Source organism: Pristis pectinata, chromosome 2 (genome assembly GCF_009764475.1).
Source record: "Pristis pectinata isolate sPriPec2 chromosome 2, sPriPec2.1.pri, whole genome shotgun sequence".
NCBI lineage: Eukaryota > Metazoa > Chordata > Chondrichthyes > Rhinopristiformes > Pristidae > Pristis > Pristis pectinata.
In genome coordinates, this window is record NC_067406.1 from 84,094,524 (window position 1) to 84,109,397 (window position 14,874).

Genomic DNA, 14,874 nt, shown 5'->3' on the forward strand with positions numbered 1-14,874 from the left:
GCAGCCGCTCACTCCCAGATTCCCGCCTCCCGCCTGACGCTCAGCACAAGCTCCACTCAACCTCCGCCGCAGCCGTGACTGACAACCCTCAGAACAATAAAACCATTGAGGGCGTTGCCCACCATCAGCCAATTGGAGCGACGGGAGGTGTAGGGGGCGGGTCCTTTGGGCAGAGGCCGTTGCCGAGCAACTCAGGGCAGGTGTCCTGTTGAAATGGATGCACTGAGTGGTGGAGAATCTCCAAGCAGAAGGAAGCCGTGGTTGTGGTGTAAATGTTTGAATATTTTATTCTTTTACAGAATGTGGGCGTCACGGGCGATGCCGGGACCGCATCCTTCGCTTCAGAAGATGGTGGTGAGCTGCCTTCTTGCACCACCACAGTCCTTGGGCTGAAGGTACACCCGCAGGGCTGATGGTTCCTGGATTCTGACCCAGTAATGTCGACATAGAAATTTACCAACGCTATGATGCTGGAGGAACTCAGCTGAGCAACTGTTGAATTCCTCCAGCATCATAGTCTGCTGAGTTCCTCCAGCATCAGAGTATTTTTCATCTAGATTCCAGCATCTGCAGTCCTTTATTTCTCTAGAAATTTACTAAAGCACATCTGGTCCTTGATTTTAGGTTAATCCTTCTTACCAGCTCTCAACGCATTACTGTTTAATGCGAAGGTTTCTGCTTTCTCCACCCTTCCAGGCAGTGAGCGCCAGACCACTTTGAGTGGTTAATAAGTGAAATATTTTTCCCTCTAGTCCTATGTATTCTTTCTACCAATTAAGTTACTGCTTCTTTGGTAAAGGAAGTAACTCCATGTTGTCCTGTGTAGGTGTCTCATAATTTTATACACCTCAATTAAATCTCCCCTCAGCCTCCTTTGTTCCAAAGAAAACAACGTGGTCTCTCCTCAATAATAATTCTCCAGCCTCAATAACATTCTTAAAATTCTCTTCTGCATCCCTTCTAGTGCATTCACCTTCTTCCTGTAGTGTGGCGATCAGAACTGTGCACAGTATTCTAGCTATGGCACAAAAAAGGTTTTATACAGTTCTAGCATGATCTTCCTGGTCTTGCATTCTATACCTTGGCCAACAAAGATAAATATAATGTACACCTTCTTAAACACCTTAGCAACCTGTCCTGTTACCACTAGGGATCTGTAGACGTGCACTAGGATCCCTTTGTTCCTCTTCTTGGTATCCTACCATTTAATGTGTATTCTCTTGTCTCCTCCCACTCCCAAATGCATTACCTCCCTCTATTTTGGATTGAATACCACTGCCATTTTTGTGCCCATCTAACTAGTGTATTGATAACTTCCTGTAATCTAGAACTTTCTCCCTTACTTTCAACCATAAGTCCAGTTGGTACCATCAGCAAAACTCTGTGGCCCTTACATTTCATTCCAAATCATTTATATCTCTAGTCCTAGTACTGAGCTCTCCAGAACTTCACAGTTGTAACAACAAGAGAAATATTAATTAATTATTTAGCCTAACATAGTGGATATGACATTAGAAGATCAAGAAAGATAAAAAGACTTTGGAGACAGAAACTGTGTATGGGGATATGTGGAAATAATCAAACTTTGAAAAGATAACCCATCTGGTCTGGATGGATTGCCTTCATGCATATCAGAAGAACCAGCCCACAACCAAAGGATTAAATCGACAGCTCTGCAGTCCTTCTACATGGAGTCAGAAATGATGGTGGAGGATAATTGGACAGCTGAAAGGAAGAAGGGCTTCCAAGAGCATCGCCATCCTCAAATATGATATGTAAGTGCCAAAGACAAGGCTGGTAACCATTTTCAGTTTCCTCTTGAGGTCCTCCATAATAGAAGCTAGTCTCCAGCCAATGGGATTTGCTCCACGTGATATCAAGAAGTGGTTGAGAACATGGGATACAGTGAAGGCCACTTGAAAAGACAACATCCTGGTTGTGCTGCTGAAGACTGTGCTCCAGAATTAGCTGCACATCTAGCTCAACTGTTTAAGTGCAATTACAACACTGGCATCTACCCAACCATGTGGCAAATTTCACATTTGCTTCCTGTTCACAAAAGTCAGGACCGTCCAAAATACCTGAATTCCAGAAGTGTATTGAGACAGTCAGCTCTTGACATAAAGACAGCATTTGACTGCGAATAACATTGTAAAAGTGAAGTCAACAGAAATCAAATGGAAAACTCTCTACTGGTTGTTATTATATGTCACATAAAGGAAAATGTTTTAAAGCATGTTAAAAGCCATGCACCTCTTCATGATATATCATTTAGAAGTTATCCCAAAGAATCAGTACATGACATAGTAGAGAAAGCACAAGGCGTAGTGGCATATTATGTTAAAGGTTAATTTATTATATACTAAAGGTGCTGAGTGCATCATAACATTCCAATCTACATTATATCCAAGCTACCTTTACCATTTCCTTTAACAGAGTCTTTAACTGTTCACACTTACCTGCCATACTCGGCGCACTGTTGGGTGGCAGTATGATGGTTTGCACATTGATACGAGACCTAGGACTCAACACCTCCCTCTGTAACTGGATCCTTGACTTCTGACCAACAGACTGCAATCAGTGAGGACAGGCAGCAATATCTCCAGCGCGATTACTCTCAACACTGGTGCCCCACAAGGCACTCCCTATATCTACTCCCTATGTACTTATGACTGTGTGGCTAGATTCTGCTCTACCTCCATCTACAGGTTTGCAGATGATATCACCGTAGTAGGCCATATCTCAAATAACGATGAGTCGGGGTACATGAAGGAGATAGAGAGCTTAGTGACATGATGTCATCAACTTCAGGAAAGGGGGTGGTGTACATGCACCTGTTTACATCAGCAGTGCTGAGGTCAAGAGGGTTGAGAGCTTCAAGTTCCTAGGAGTGAACATCACCAATAGCCTGTCCTGGTCCCACCATGTAGACGCCACAGCCAAGAAAGCTCACCAGCACCTCTACTTCCTCAGGAGGCTAAAAAAACTTGGCATGTCCCCTTTGATACCAACTTTTATTGATGCACCATAGAAGGCATCCTGTCTGGATGCATCATGACTTGGTATGGCAACTGCTCTGCCCGTGACCGCAAGAAACTGCAGAGAGTTGTTGGCATAGCCCAGTACATCATGGAAACCAGCCTCCCCTCCATGGACTATATGTCTCGCTGCCTTGGTGAAGCAGCCAGCATAATCAAAGACCCCACCCACCCAGGTTGTTTTCTCTCCTCTCCCATCAGGCAGAAGATACAGGAGCCTGAGGGCACATACCACCAGGCTCAAGGACAGCTTTTATCCCACTGTGATAAGACTTGAACGGTTCCCTTATACGATGAGATGGACTCTTGACCTCACAATCTACCTTGTTGTGACCTTGCATCTTATTGTCTACCTGCAATGCACTTCCCTGTAGCTGTGACACTTTACTCTGTTATTGTTTTTTTTACCTGTACTACCTCAATGCACTCTGTACTAACTCAATGTATCTGCACTAATGAATTGATCTGTACGATTGGTATGCAAGACAAGTTTTTCACTGTACCTCGGTACAAGTAACAATAATAAACCAATACCAATAGCTGAAAAATGTAGTTTCATTCTGCCTGGAGTTCCACAATCAGGCCAGAAGATGGCCCTTCATCAGAGGCACTGATCTTGAGTAGAAATATTAGTATTGTAATTGAAGATGATGTATCTGAATCTACTTCTGATAATTAACACTCACCAACCTGACAGAAGCTCATTTTCCCCACACACCCCTGGTCTACTGGCAGCATCTACATTGGCTGCCACAGCCAAAATCAGTGACTATGGGTGAACATTGCACATCACACCTCCCATAACCTACAATGGCAGAACTTACCAGATGGCACTCCACCTCAATGTTGCATCTTCTTTTTCCAATGGTGATACCTCTCATCGTCTGATAGATGCTTCAAATATGCCTTCCTTTCTCCTCTTTCAAAGATTCCCTCCCACTGTTGTTGAGAGGATCCTCAACCAAATCCATTCCATTTCCCACATTTTACTGCTCTTATCCCTCCTCCCTTCCAGAATCAGAACTGGGATTTCCTTTGTCCACACCTTTGACACCTCCACATCCAACAGATCATTTTTGTTCATTTCCAACGCCTCCAATATCATGTCACTACCAAACATATCTTCCTCACCTTCCCTTTCAGCATTCTAAAGTGTTCCCTCAGAGATGATCTGATTCATTCTTTCCAACTATACTTATGTGGAGAAACAGGGAAGTGGAAGACTGGCGAGATTAAATGACTAAAGGAATGATAGTGCAGGGTGAAAAATGAGAGAGGAATTATAGACCAGTTCAGTTAAAACATGTCATTGGGAAATTACAAAAATCTAAATTAACAATTGGGTGATTATGAATTAATTAGAGTCTGGACAAATGTAGGTCATGTCTGATGTACCTGGGTTGAACTTTTTAAGGAGATGACTAAAGTAGCTGACAATTTAATAGATGTTATCTAAATAGGTCTCCAGAAGATGTTTCTTCAGTCCCCTGTAAGGTTTATTTTCAATGGAACTGAGGCCAATTTATTGATTTGTTTATAAGGATGGCTGAGAGACAGGACACAAAGGGTGGGGATATTATGGAGATAGTCCAATTGACAGGGTGTGATTAGGTGTGTTTCACAGAGATCTGTGTTGGGACCAATCTATTCACTGTATTTATAAATGACTTAGATGGGATAGTGATTCAGATAACCAAATTTGATGATTACCCACAAAGATGGGTAGGTAACCCTCCCTGATACCTATTATCTGTATTCAGCCTTGAACCTGTCCTAGTGGGATAAAGCTATCCAAGACTTGTAGAGAAGTACAACGCAGACCTCTTTTAGAAGTTTATTGAAACTAAATAACATTACTACTAATACAATGTAAATATTACAAATAATATAATGTATTACAAGAAACTACAGAAGTATTATATGATATCAGAATATATGATAAGAAATCCTACAAACTACAATAAAATAACATGCACTGTTGCAGTTTTTGTTCTCTACCAATCTCACACAGCTTTTTACTCTTAATTAGATAAAACTAGCTCTAACTCTGATTCTGGGGCACATCTGGACTTGATATTGGACCTGTCAGTACAGGTTGCTCTGGTCTGTTGGTAGTTTCTTTGCAAAACTGCCCAGGTTTGCGTCTGAACTCCACTTAACATATAAAAAAAGAATCATGCCATGATAGTTGATTGGTGTAAACACCTCCCTTTGTGATTGACTCTTCCATGCCCCTATTTATTCTTTATAAGGCCAAGCACCCTAACTCAATTAGTCCTTTGACTGAAGAGTTGTGTTGGGAAAGAGTTCTGAGCTTATTGGCACCTGGAGAAGTTTCTCCTGCTTTATGGGCATTCCAGAGACAGTCAGACTGTGAGGAAAACAGATAAATGTAAACTATGTCCTTGGGTTAATCTTGTTGTGAAGGAAAATGACTTTACTCGGAGCTTTCTTCAACCTTTTTAGATTTTTTTTACATAAACGTTCCATAGTCTCTCATGAGATGCTGGATGGAATTTTGGATAATACTAGCCAATCTGGAGTTAAATGCACATGTCCCTGAAGAAACTGCCTACAGATAAGGAGCATTGTAAGCAACATGGATGGGAATATCAAATTACAGAGATATTAATAGATTCAGTAGAAATGAGCCAGTGGCAAATAGATATCAATACAAGGAAGACTCAGCTCATCAACACAGACAGATCAAATTTATTTCTTAATGGTTAAAAGCTAAAAGCAGTAAAACCAAAGAGACTTAACAGTTCATGTAGAAAGTCATGGACAGGTACACAAGATAAACAAGAGCTAACAGCATTTAGGCTTAACAATAAGAGCACTACAGCTATACAAAGTCCTGGCTGGGCTACACTTGCTGGAGTCTGGGCACCAAACATTGGGAAGAATATTTTGGCCTTGGAAGGAGTACAATATAGACTTATTACAAATATACTTGGCTCCAAGTTACAAAGAGAGATTACAAACACTGGAGTAATATTGCCCAGAATGTATAGAAGAATGAGGTGATCAGACTGAAGTTCTCATGACATTAATGGAAGCAGGTAGGGTGGATAGAGTGTGACTACTTCTACTGCAATTTAATGTCTTCTTTCTTGAAGATGGTCGCAATTATAATGTGTTGATGTCCCTGGACATGCTCCCCTCTTCCTAGATGAAGGAGATGAGGTCATGAATTTATGCCAGTAGTGTTCTCTGCCATTTTAGTACTTCACCAGATATTTTTTTTTGACCTGCAGTCCTTGCTGTTTGATGGCCTATTCAACCTTTTGTGGCAATTACAGAGGCTCTTGTTTTATTTATTCTGCAGATTGGAATACTGCTGGCAGTGCCAGCATTTATTGTCCATCCAATATTGTCCCTGAACTGAGGAAGCAGTTAAGAGTCAGTATCATTGGTGAATCTGGAGTCACATAAAGGCAGACGAGGTAAGGATGACAGATTTCCTTCCCTGAAGGACATTAGCAAACCAACTGGGTTTTTACAACAATTCAAGTTCTTAGTAACTGTTACAAAGACTAGCTTTTTTAAAATTCCAGATTTTATTTAGTTACTTGAATTTAAATTCCCCAGCAACAAAATATATGATTTTCACTCTCGAAAGCCTTTGACCCTGTCAACAGAGAGAGGTTATGGAGAAGTTGTGCAAATGAGAAAAATAAAACAGAAGATGCTGGAAATACTTAGCAGACCAGGCAGCATCTGTGGAGAAAGAAAAAGTATTAGCTTTTCCCTGTTCTGACAAAAGGTCATTGATGTGAAATTCTAACTATCTTTCTTTCTCCAAAGATGCAGGCTGACCCAGTGAGAATTTCTGGCATTTTCTGGGGTTATGGAGTATCCTCCTTAAATTTGAATCTCCTCAGAAATTTATTACCATTTTACATCTATGTAGTAACCTCTATACTGTGATCCTAGTCAACAGTTCCTCCACAAACCCAGATCCAATCCCAGTGCAGCCTGGGATCATGAAAGGCTGTGTCATGCTCGAATTTTCCTTGCTGCAATACTGCATCGTACCTCCAACCAGCTTCCAGAATGAGTAGATTTAATCTTCAGGAAGAGGAGGAAATTTCAATCTTTGTCATCTCCACTCCAAAACCAAGATCATTTCAACCTCAGTCACTGAATTCAGTGCTCAGGTGACATTTGCATACCTGCCATTGTTGACCCCTTCAGCAAAGGGTAAGAAAGCATGTGCCCTACATTGAATACACAGAAGATAAACAACACCATGTACTGCATCCCCCCCAACAATCAAGTCCAAGGCCAGACCCTAGTAAACAAGGGTCACTTTACACATTTGGGGAGCCACCTTTCAGCAAAAGCAGATGTCAGTAACCAAATTCACCGCTGCCTCCAGTGGACCGGTAAAGACTCGGCCAACTGCAGAAAAGAATCCTTGAATACCAAAATGTCAAACCCAGCACCGCATTCATGGATTACAGAGCAATAGTGATCCTTAATCTGCTGTATGCATTGGAGTCATGAACTTATAGTTGGCACTTCAAGGCACAAGGCAATGCTGTCTCTGCAAAATCCTCCAAACTGATAGCAAGAATATAGGCAATCCATTATCAACGTATTCTCCCAGGTCATCAACCCCGGCATCAAGGTACCGCCCTCACTCAATCAGCTCTAGGAGATAACCACATTGTCTGGCATGACTGGTACCAGACTTCCAAAAACAATCATTCTACTGTGAACTTTGTCACAGCAAGAGAGGATGTTCTCAAAGTCTCCTGGAAAAAATGTAACATTCTCATTGACTGATGAGAATCCCTAGCACGTGATCACTTGGAATGGAGAAGAACTATCCAAGAAGGCACACAATACCTGAATCTCCACAACAGGATCACGCAGAAGGAGCGCACAACATCTTAAACGAACAAATGTAATTTAGGACTTAAGTATGAGACTAGATGATTCTCACACATCTGAAATGGCCAACAAGTCACTCAGATGTATCAAACTGGCCCTTCTAAATATAATAATAATAGCAATAATAATAATAATAGAAACTGAGGGTTTACCCAGCATCATCCTGGCACTGCGTTTGGACACCTCAATGACACAACTGGTCTCGTCAATAATGACCAGTCTTTTCTTGTGAACATCTGGGGATATGCCGTAATTGGGAAAGCTGTCCCAAAGACACTTTAGAACTCTTTCCATCAGAAAGATATAAATATTCAGTCATTTATATTGAAGATTGAAATGGATAAATTTTTGGACACTAAAGTAATCAGAGGGTATGGAGATGGGGCAACAAAGTGAATCTAGGGCATAAGATCAACTGTGATCTCATTGAATGCAGAGCAGGCCAGATAAAGCCCTATTGACAATCCTGCTTCTAATTTTCTCATTTCAGTCACACAATAGACAAAGTACTTACACAAATATATACCTTCAACTAATGTCTCAGACACATCCATTATCATTCCTGGATAGTCCTCCTCCACCAGTAAACCAAAACCACCAGGAGATACACATCAACAGACCCCACAATTTCTGACAGTATCCAACTTTCTGCTGATTACCACCAATTAGTCTTCCCCACCCAATGATTCTGTATTTCTTAATTTTGAAGAACATTTGGAGGAAGCACTGAGATAACCAAGGGCATGGAATGTCCTCTGATTAGGGCAATTTAACGTCCATTGCCAAGACCATCTCAACAGCATCATCAGTGACCAAGTTGGCAGATTTCTGAAGGACTTAGTTGCCAGTCTGGGCAGTGAGAGAAGCAACCTAACCAACCTGCTGTAGATGCACCTGTCCATGACAGCAGAGTGGACAGTGCACAGCCCTTCTGGAGGCAAAGTCCTATCCTTACAACAAGGACAGCCTCAGTCATGTAATATGGTGCTACCATCACAGGATAGCATGATATCATGGGCCCAAGGGGCTAAATGATCTATTCCTGTTTCTAACCTCCTTTGAGATGATTGTCCTGTTGATATGTTCAAGGAATGAGGAAAATACTTTAATTTGAGAAATATGTAACGTTGTTTTCCATGGTGTAAAGTTCTATCCTTCTGTAAAACTCAGAATTTTGGAATTTAATCTTCTGATGCTGCTGATTATGATCTGACATATTAAAGTTATATCATGGAAAACTTGAGCCATTTCAAAGGAGAAGAGTCATTTAGGAAATATCATCTGGGTACTTTAATATTTTAAAGAGCACAGAATAATTTATATAAATCTGCATTAATGAATGATACAGCTTTTCTCCTGAAAGATGCATTGATAGGCTGTCTGTTGTCAGCTTCAGAACAGAATATTTTATGGACAATTACATCATCTGGCAATTTGCCCATACCTTTACATCTAAATAACCCAAGCACGCTGAAAATGTGGTCACCTTCCTTTTGAAACTGCTGAACTTGTATCCATTTTAATGTTGCAAAACCAGAATAAAAGTTAAAGGTTTTCATTTCATGCAAGGCAGAGATTATCTATCCACTTTTCTCTTCCCCTGCCATGATTATGCACAGCAGCCACTCAGCAGCCATTTGTCTTGGTGCTATTTGTGAGCTCTTGTTGTATACAAATGGACTGCTGCAAAGAAAAGAATATTGCAGCCTATTAAGTGCTCCAACATTAATGCCACTAATTCATTTTCAGGTTACAAATTCCAACTGTTTCCTGGCAGGGACGTAGAGTTGCTTGTTTCACATTACTGCATGAGCTTATAATGCCTCTACTAAGCTTTGATCTTAAGCAATATAAAGAGGCTGTACCCCATTTGTCACAATCCACTTCAAGAGTGACAAAAAAGTGAAGTATGATGATTTCAATGATTCTTTCCCATTCCCATCATACCACCTGTGAAGTCTCTGCTGGGGGCTCTCCTTACCCTCAGAGTGAAGTATCCAACAACGAGTTATTATGAATCCCCACAATGCTCAGTTCAGACACTTGTTTATTTATCTCACACCACATGAAATTCTAAGCAGGACAGAGATGATGGTGAATTCCCACTCAAGACGGTGTGCTGTTGGAGATGGTACACTTGCATTCCACTGCTGATCCCTTGGCATTGCCAGTGGGACTAGAACCATAACATTCCAAAGAGAAATGTTATCATGTATGCTGTCATTTATGATCACGTTGTTCAATGCTATCCTTCATAAAGGGACTTAAGCAGTAATTTACAAAGCATCAATTGTTGGCCTTTGTATTAGTGCACATTGCTTTCCTTGTTACTTTGTGACATTCTTTTCACACTTTATGTGTACAGCACGTGATTTGTGGGAAGCACAAACTACACCATGCTAATTCCAATGACATTTGACACCATGTTCTGTTTATAGTGAAATGTTTTAAGCAAAATAATATATTTTATTCTTCCCTTTTGTAGTGTGCATCCCCAAACAGACATCCTGCCCGCACATGTGGATATTTACACATAAATGCACACACTATCAAATCAATATAGGGATATATTATTTTGCACAGATCTGTACCTTTTGAAATTGGACAGTATCATTGCAAACACATACAAATGCATAATCATGTGTTGTGTGAGATATCTTAGAATTTACAAATTTGCTTTTTTCTTCAGTTCAGATTATGGTATTGATTTACTTCTACTGCCCCCGTCACTTCTCCCCCTCACCACAATGGGAATGTATTCACAATCTGATGTTAAAGGACATTTAATGATATGAACCTCTCTTAGATAAGTTAAACAATGTGGATGGATGTACAAACAAAACAAATTTAAGATCTGTGAACATCTCCACCATTTCAATAAAATATTGAAAATCTGACAGGATGAACTAATTGCTAAAAAATACTGATTTTCATGGTATTTTCATAGTGTGTTGTAGTGTGGTAATACTGAATGGCAGAGTAATACTGAGTGCAGAGTAATACTGATTATTGTAGCATGGTTACACTGAGTGCAGAGTAATATAGATTGTAATACTGAGTTGAGAATAATGCTGAGTTGTTAGCACAATAATACTGAGTAGAAGAGTAATACATTATTGCAGCATGGTTGGACTGATTAGTAGAACAATACAGTGTCATATTATGGCAACACTGAGCATTGCAACACATTAATACTGACTGCCAAAGCAACAATGAGTTCCTGGACAACACTGTGATAGCAACATAGTAAAACCAAGTGCTGGAGGAACACTCATTGTTGTGGTATTGTAATATTGAGTGTCAGATCAATAGAGTCCCATAAGAAAATAAGAAATAGAAGCAGGTGGTCCTTCAAGCCTGTTCTAATATTCATCAAGGTCATAGCAGATGTTCTACCTCGGTGCCATTTTCCATCACTATCCACATATCCCTTAATTCCCCTAATATCTGGAAACCTCGCGATCTTAGTATTGAATGAACTCAGTGACTGAACCTCCACAGCCCACTGAGGTGTAGATTTCCATACATTCACAGCCCTCTATGTGAAGAAATTCTCATCTCATCTGTATGACCTACCCTTTATTCTAAGGCTGTGAATTGTAGACTCCACAGCCAGGGAAAATATCATTTCTGCATTCAGCCTGTCAAGCTCTGTGAGGATTTTGTAAGTTTCAAAGAGATCTCCTCTCATTACCCTAAAGTCTAGAGAATACAGGTCCAGTCTATTTAATCTCTCCTCATACAGCAAACCTGCAGTGCCTGCAACCAGTCTAGTGAATTTTCATTGCACTCCCTGTATGGCATGTACAACAATTCTTAGGTAAGGAGCACAAAACTGTACACAATACTCTACCCGCAGTCTCACCAAGGCGGTATGTAATTGCAATAAGACAATTATGTGCAGAATACTTGCCTTTGTTAGCCGGGGGTTAAAATGTAAGAGCAGGGAGGTTATGGTGCAACTATTTTAAGCAATGATTAGGCCACAGCTGGAGTACTGTGTACATTTCTAGTTGCCACACTATCGAAAGGATGTGATTGCACTGGAGAGGGTGAATAGAAGATTCACCAGGATGTTGCCTGGGATGGAGTATTTCACTTATGAGGAGAGGCTGAATAGACTGGGTTTGTTTTCCTTGAGGCAGAGGAGGCTGAGGGGAGACCTGATAGAGTTGTACAAAATTATGAAGGGCATAGATAGGGTAGATGATTGGAGACTTTTCCCATATCAGGGGTGTCTAAAACTAGAGGGCACTGGTTATGGTAAGGGTCAAGAGGTGATCTGGAAAGAATGTTTTCACCCAGAGAGTGGTTGGAATCTAGATCACACTGCCTGTGTGGATGGTGGGGGCAGGTACTCTCACACTTGAGATGTGTCTGGATGAGTACTTGAATCACCATGGCATAAAAAGCTACAGACAAAGTGCTGGGGAATTGGATTACTAATCAATAGGTACTTGATTCAGCATGAATATGATGAGCCAAAGAACCTGTTTCTATGTTGTATAATTCTACCTTTGCTCATGTACTCAAATCCTCTCACAATAAAGGCCAACATATCATTCATCTTCTAAATCATGTTGAACCTGCATGTTAGCTTTCAGCTTGCGTGCAAGTACACCTTGGTCCCTCCGAACAAAGACACAGCACAATCTTTCACCATTTAAAAAATATTCTGCTTTTCTGCTTCATTCACCTAAATGGATGATCTTGCGTTCTTCCACATTAAATTTCATCTGCCATGTTCTCACCCACTCACTCAAGTTGTCTATATGCCCCTGAAGCCCCTTTACATCCTCCTTACTCACAGACCCAATTAGCCAGAACAATACTTTTCATAGCTTGGCAATATTGAGTACCAGAACAATACTAAGTGCCAGCCCTATGCTGAGTGATGTAGCATAGTAATACTGCCTAGTGCAATTCCAAATGTCACAGCATTTTAATAGTTTGAGATCATACAGCATGGAAACAGGCCTGTTGGCCCAACTGGTCCATGCCAACAAAGATGCCCATCCAAGCTAGTCCCATTTGCCCATGTCTGGCCCATATCCCTCTAATCCTTTCCTATCCATGTGCCTGCCCAACTGTCTTTTAAATGTTGTTAATGTACCTGCCTCATCCATTTCCTCTGGCAGCTCATTTCACATACATGCCAACCTCTGTGTAAAAACGTTGCCCCTCAAGTTCCAATTAAATCTATGCCCTTTAGTTCTTGATTCCCTGACCCTGGGAAAAAGACTGAGTGCATTCACCCTATCTATGCCCTTCATAATTTTATACACCTCTATAAGATCACCTCTCAGTCTCCTACACTCCAAGGAAAAAATTCCTAGCCTATCCAACCTCTCTCTATAACTCAGTCTCTCAGGTCTTGACAGCATCCTTGTAAATCTTTTCTGCACTCTTTCCAGTTTAATAACATCTTTCCTATAGTAGGGTGACTAAAACCGAACACAATACTCCAAGTGGGGCCTCACCAATGTCTTGTACAACCACACCATGACCTCCCAACTTCTATACTCAATGCCTGAAGTGATGAAGGCCACCGTGCCAAAAGCCTTCTTAACCACCCTGTCTACCTGTGACTCCACTTTCAGGGAACAATGTGCCTGAACTCCAAGGTCCCTCTGTCCTACAACACTCCCCAGGGCCCTACCCTTCACTGCAAAAGTCCTGCCTTGATTTGACTTTCCAAAATTCAGAATATATTGGAGTCCTTGCCTTCCTGCAAGGTATGATCTCTTTCACTATACCCAGCATGAGTCAAGAAAAAAGCAAAATAAAATCCTTTGAAGCAAGACAGGGCTCCCTATCTTAGGTTGTGTAGAACAGTTCTACACCCAGTACTGAGTGTCAGAACAATATTGAATCTTGGAACAAAACTAGGTTCCAGAGTAATATTTAGTGTCACAGCACAGAAGCACCGAGTACCAGAGCAATACTGAATGCCAGAACCATACTGTGATGTGGCATGGCAATGAAGAGCATCAGAGTAATACTGAGGGTTGCAGCAAAGCAATACTATACAAAGCAATATTCAACATTGCAGTCTAGTAATATTAAGCACCACAGTAATACTGATGCCAGTGTGGGTAATGCAGGGTATAAATGCATGATATTTTTGATGAGCAATTGAACCTAACAGAAGGTCTAATGAGCATCTCGTTGACACCTTGTTATTACCTTGATTCAGCCTCGTAATCTCCCACAGCAGCTCTGTATATTGGTCAAGACCATAGAGGGCTGCTTCTTCCTGGGGGCTCAGGTGCTTCCATTTTTGTGGGCCGTTGCCCTAATTATATTTGTATCGCACTGGTTGTTGGCTAGCTTTTCCTTTCTATGGATAGGTTTTTGAGTGACAGGAATGCCTTAAGTGCAGGCATCCCACATTATCAGAATTGGAGATTGATTATCTCTTCAAATAAAGTGTCCTTGAAGGTCAGCAGCGAGGTTGCCCTTTACCAAAGTGATATCCTGATAGTGAGAAATACAACAGACAACTGAAAGCTCTTCCTAACACTTACTTGAGGCTGTGCACAGGCATGTATCTCAATGTTTTTGGCACTATTGCAGTTCTGCGGCTAGTAAAGATAACATTGACTCAATTATCTCTGCTACTTTGCTCCAAGCAACTTTACTGGGCCCACTCTCACTGTGGATTTTCAGAAGAAGCTAATGAAGGTTCTCAGGACACCAAACCACAAGAGTGGCTAAGGGAGGTACCGAGAGAGAAGTGATGGCACAATTACAACCATTCATCCCCGCGTTGAAGCTCGTCAATAGACCCAGAGGGAATTCAGGCTCACATGTCCAGGCATACAATTAATTCCTCGTCAGTTTTTGCTGCATTAGATTAAGGCAAGATTCTTGGTAGCATTTCTTTGAGACTGCTCCTTAAACTACATTCTAATTTCTGGAATTTTTGTTTTGCAGA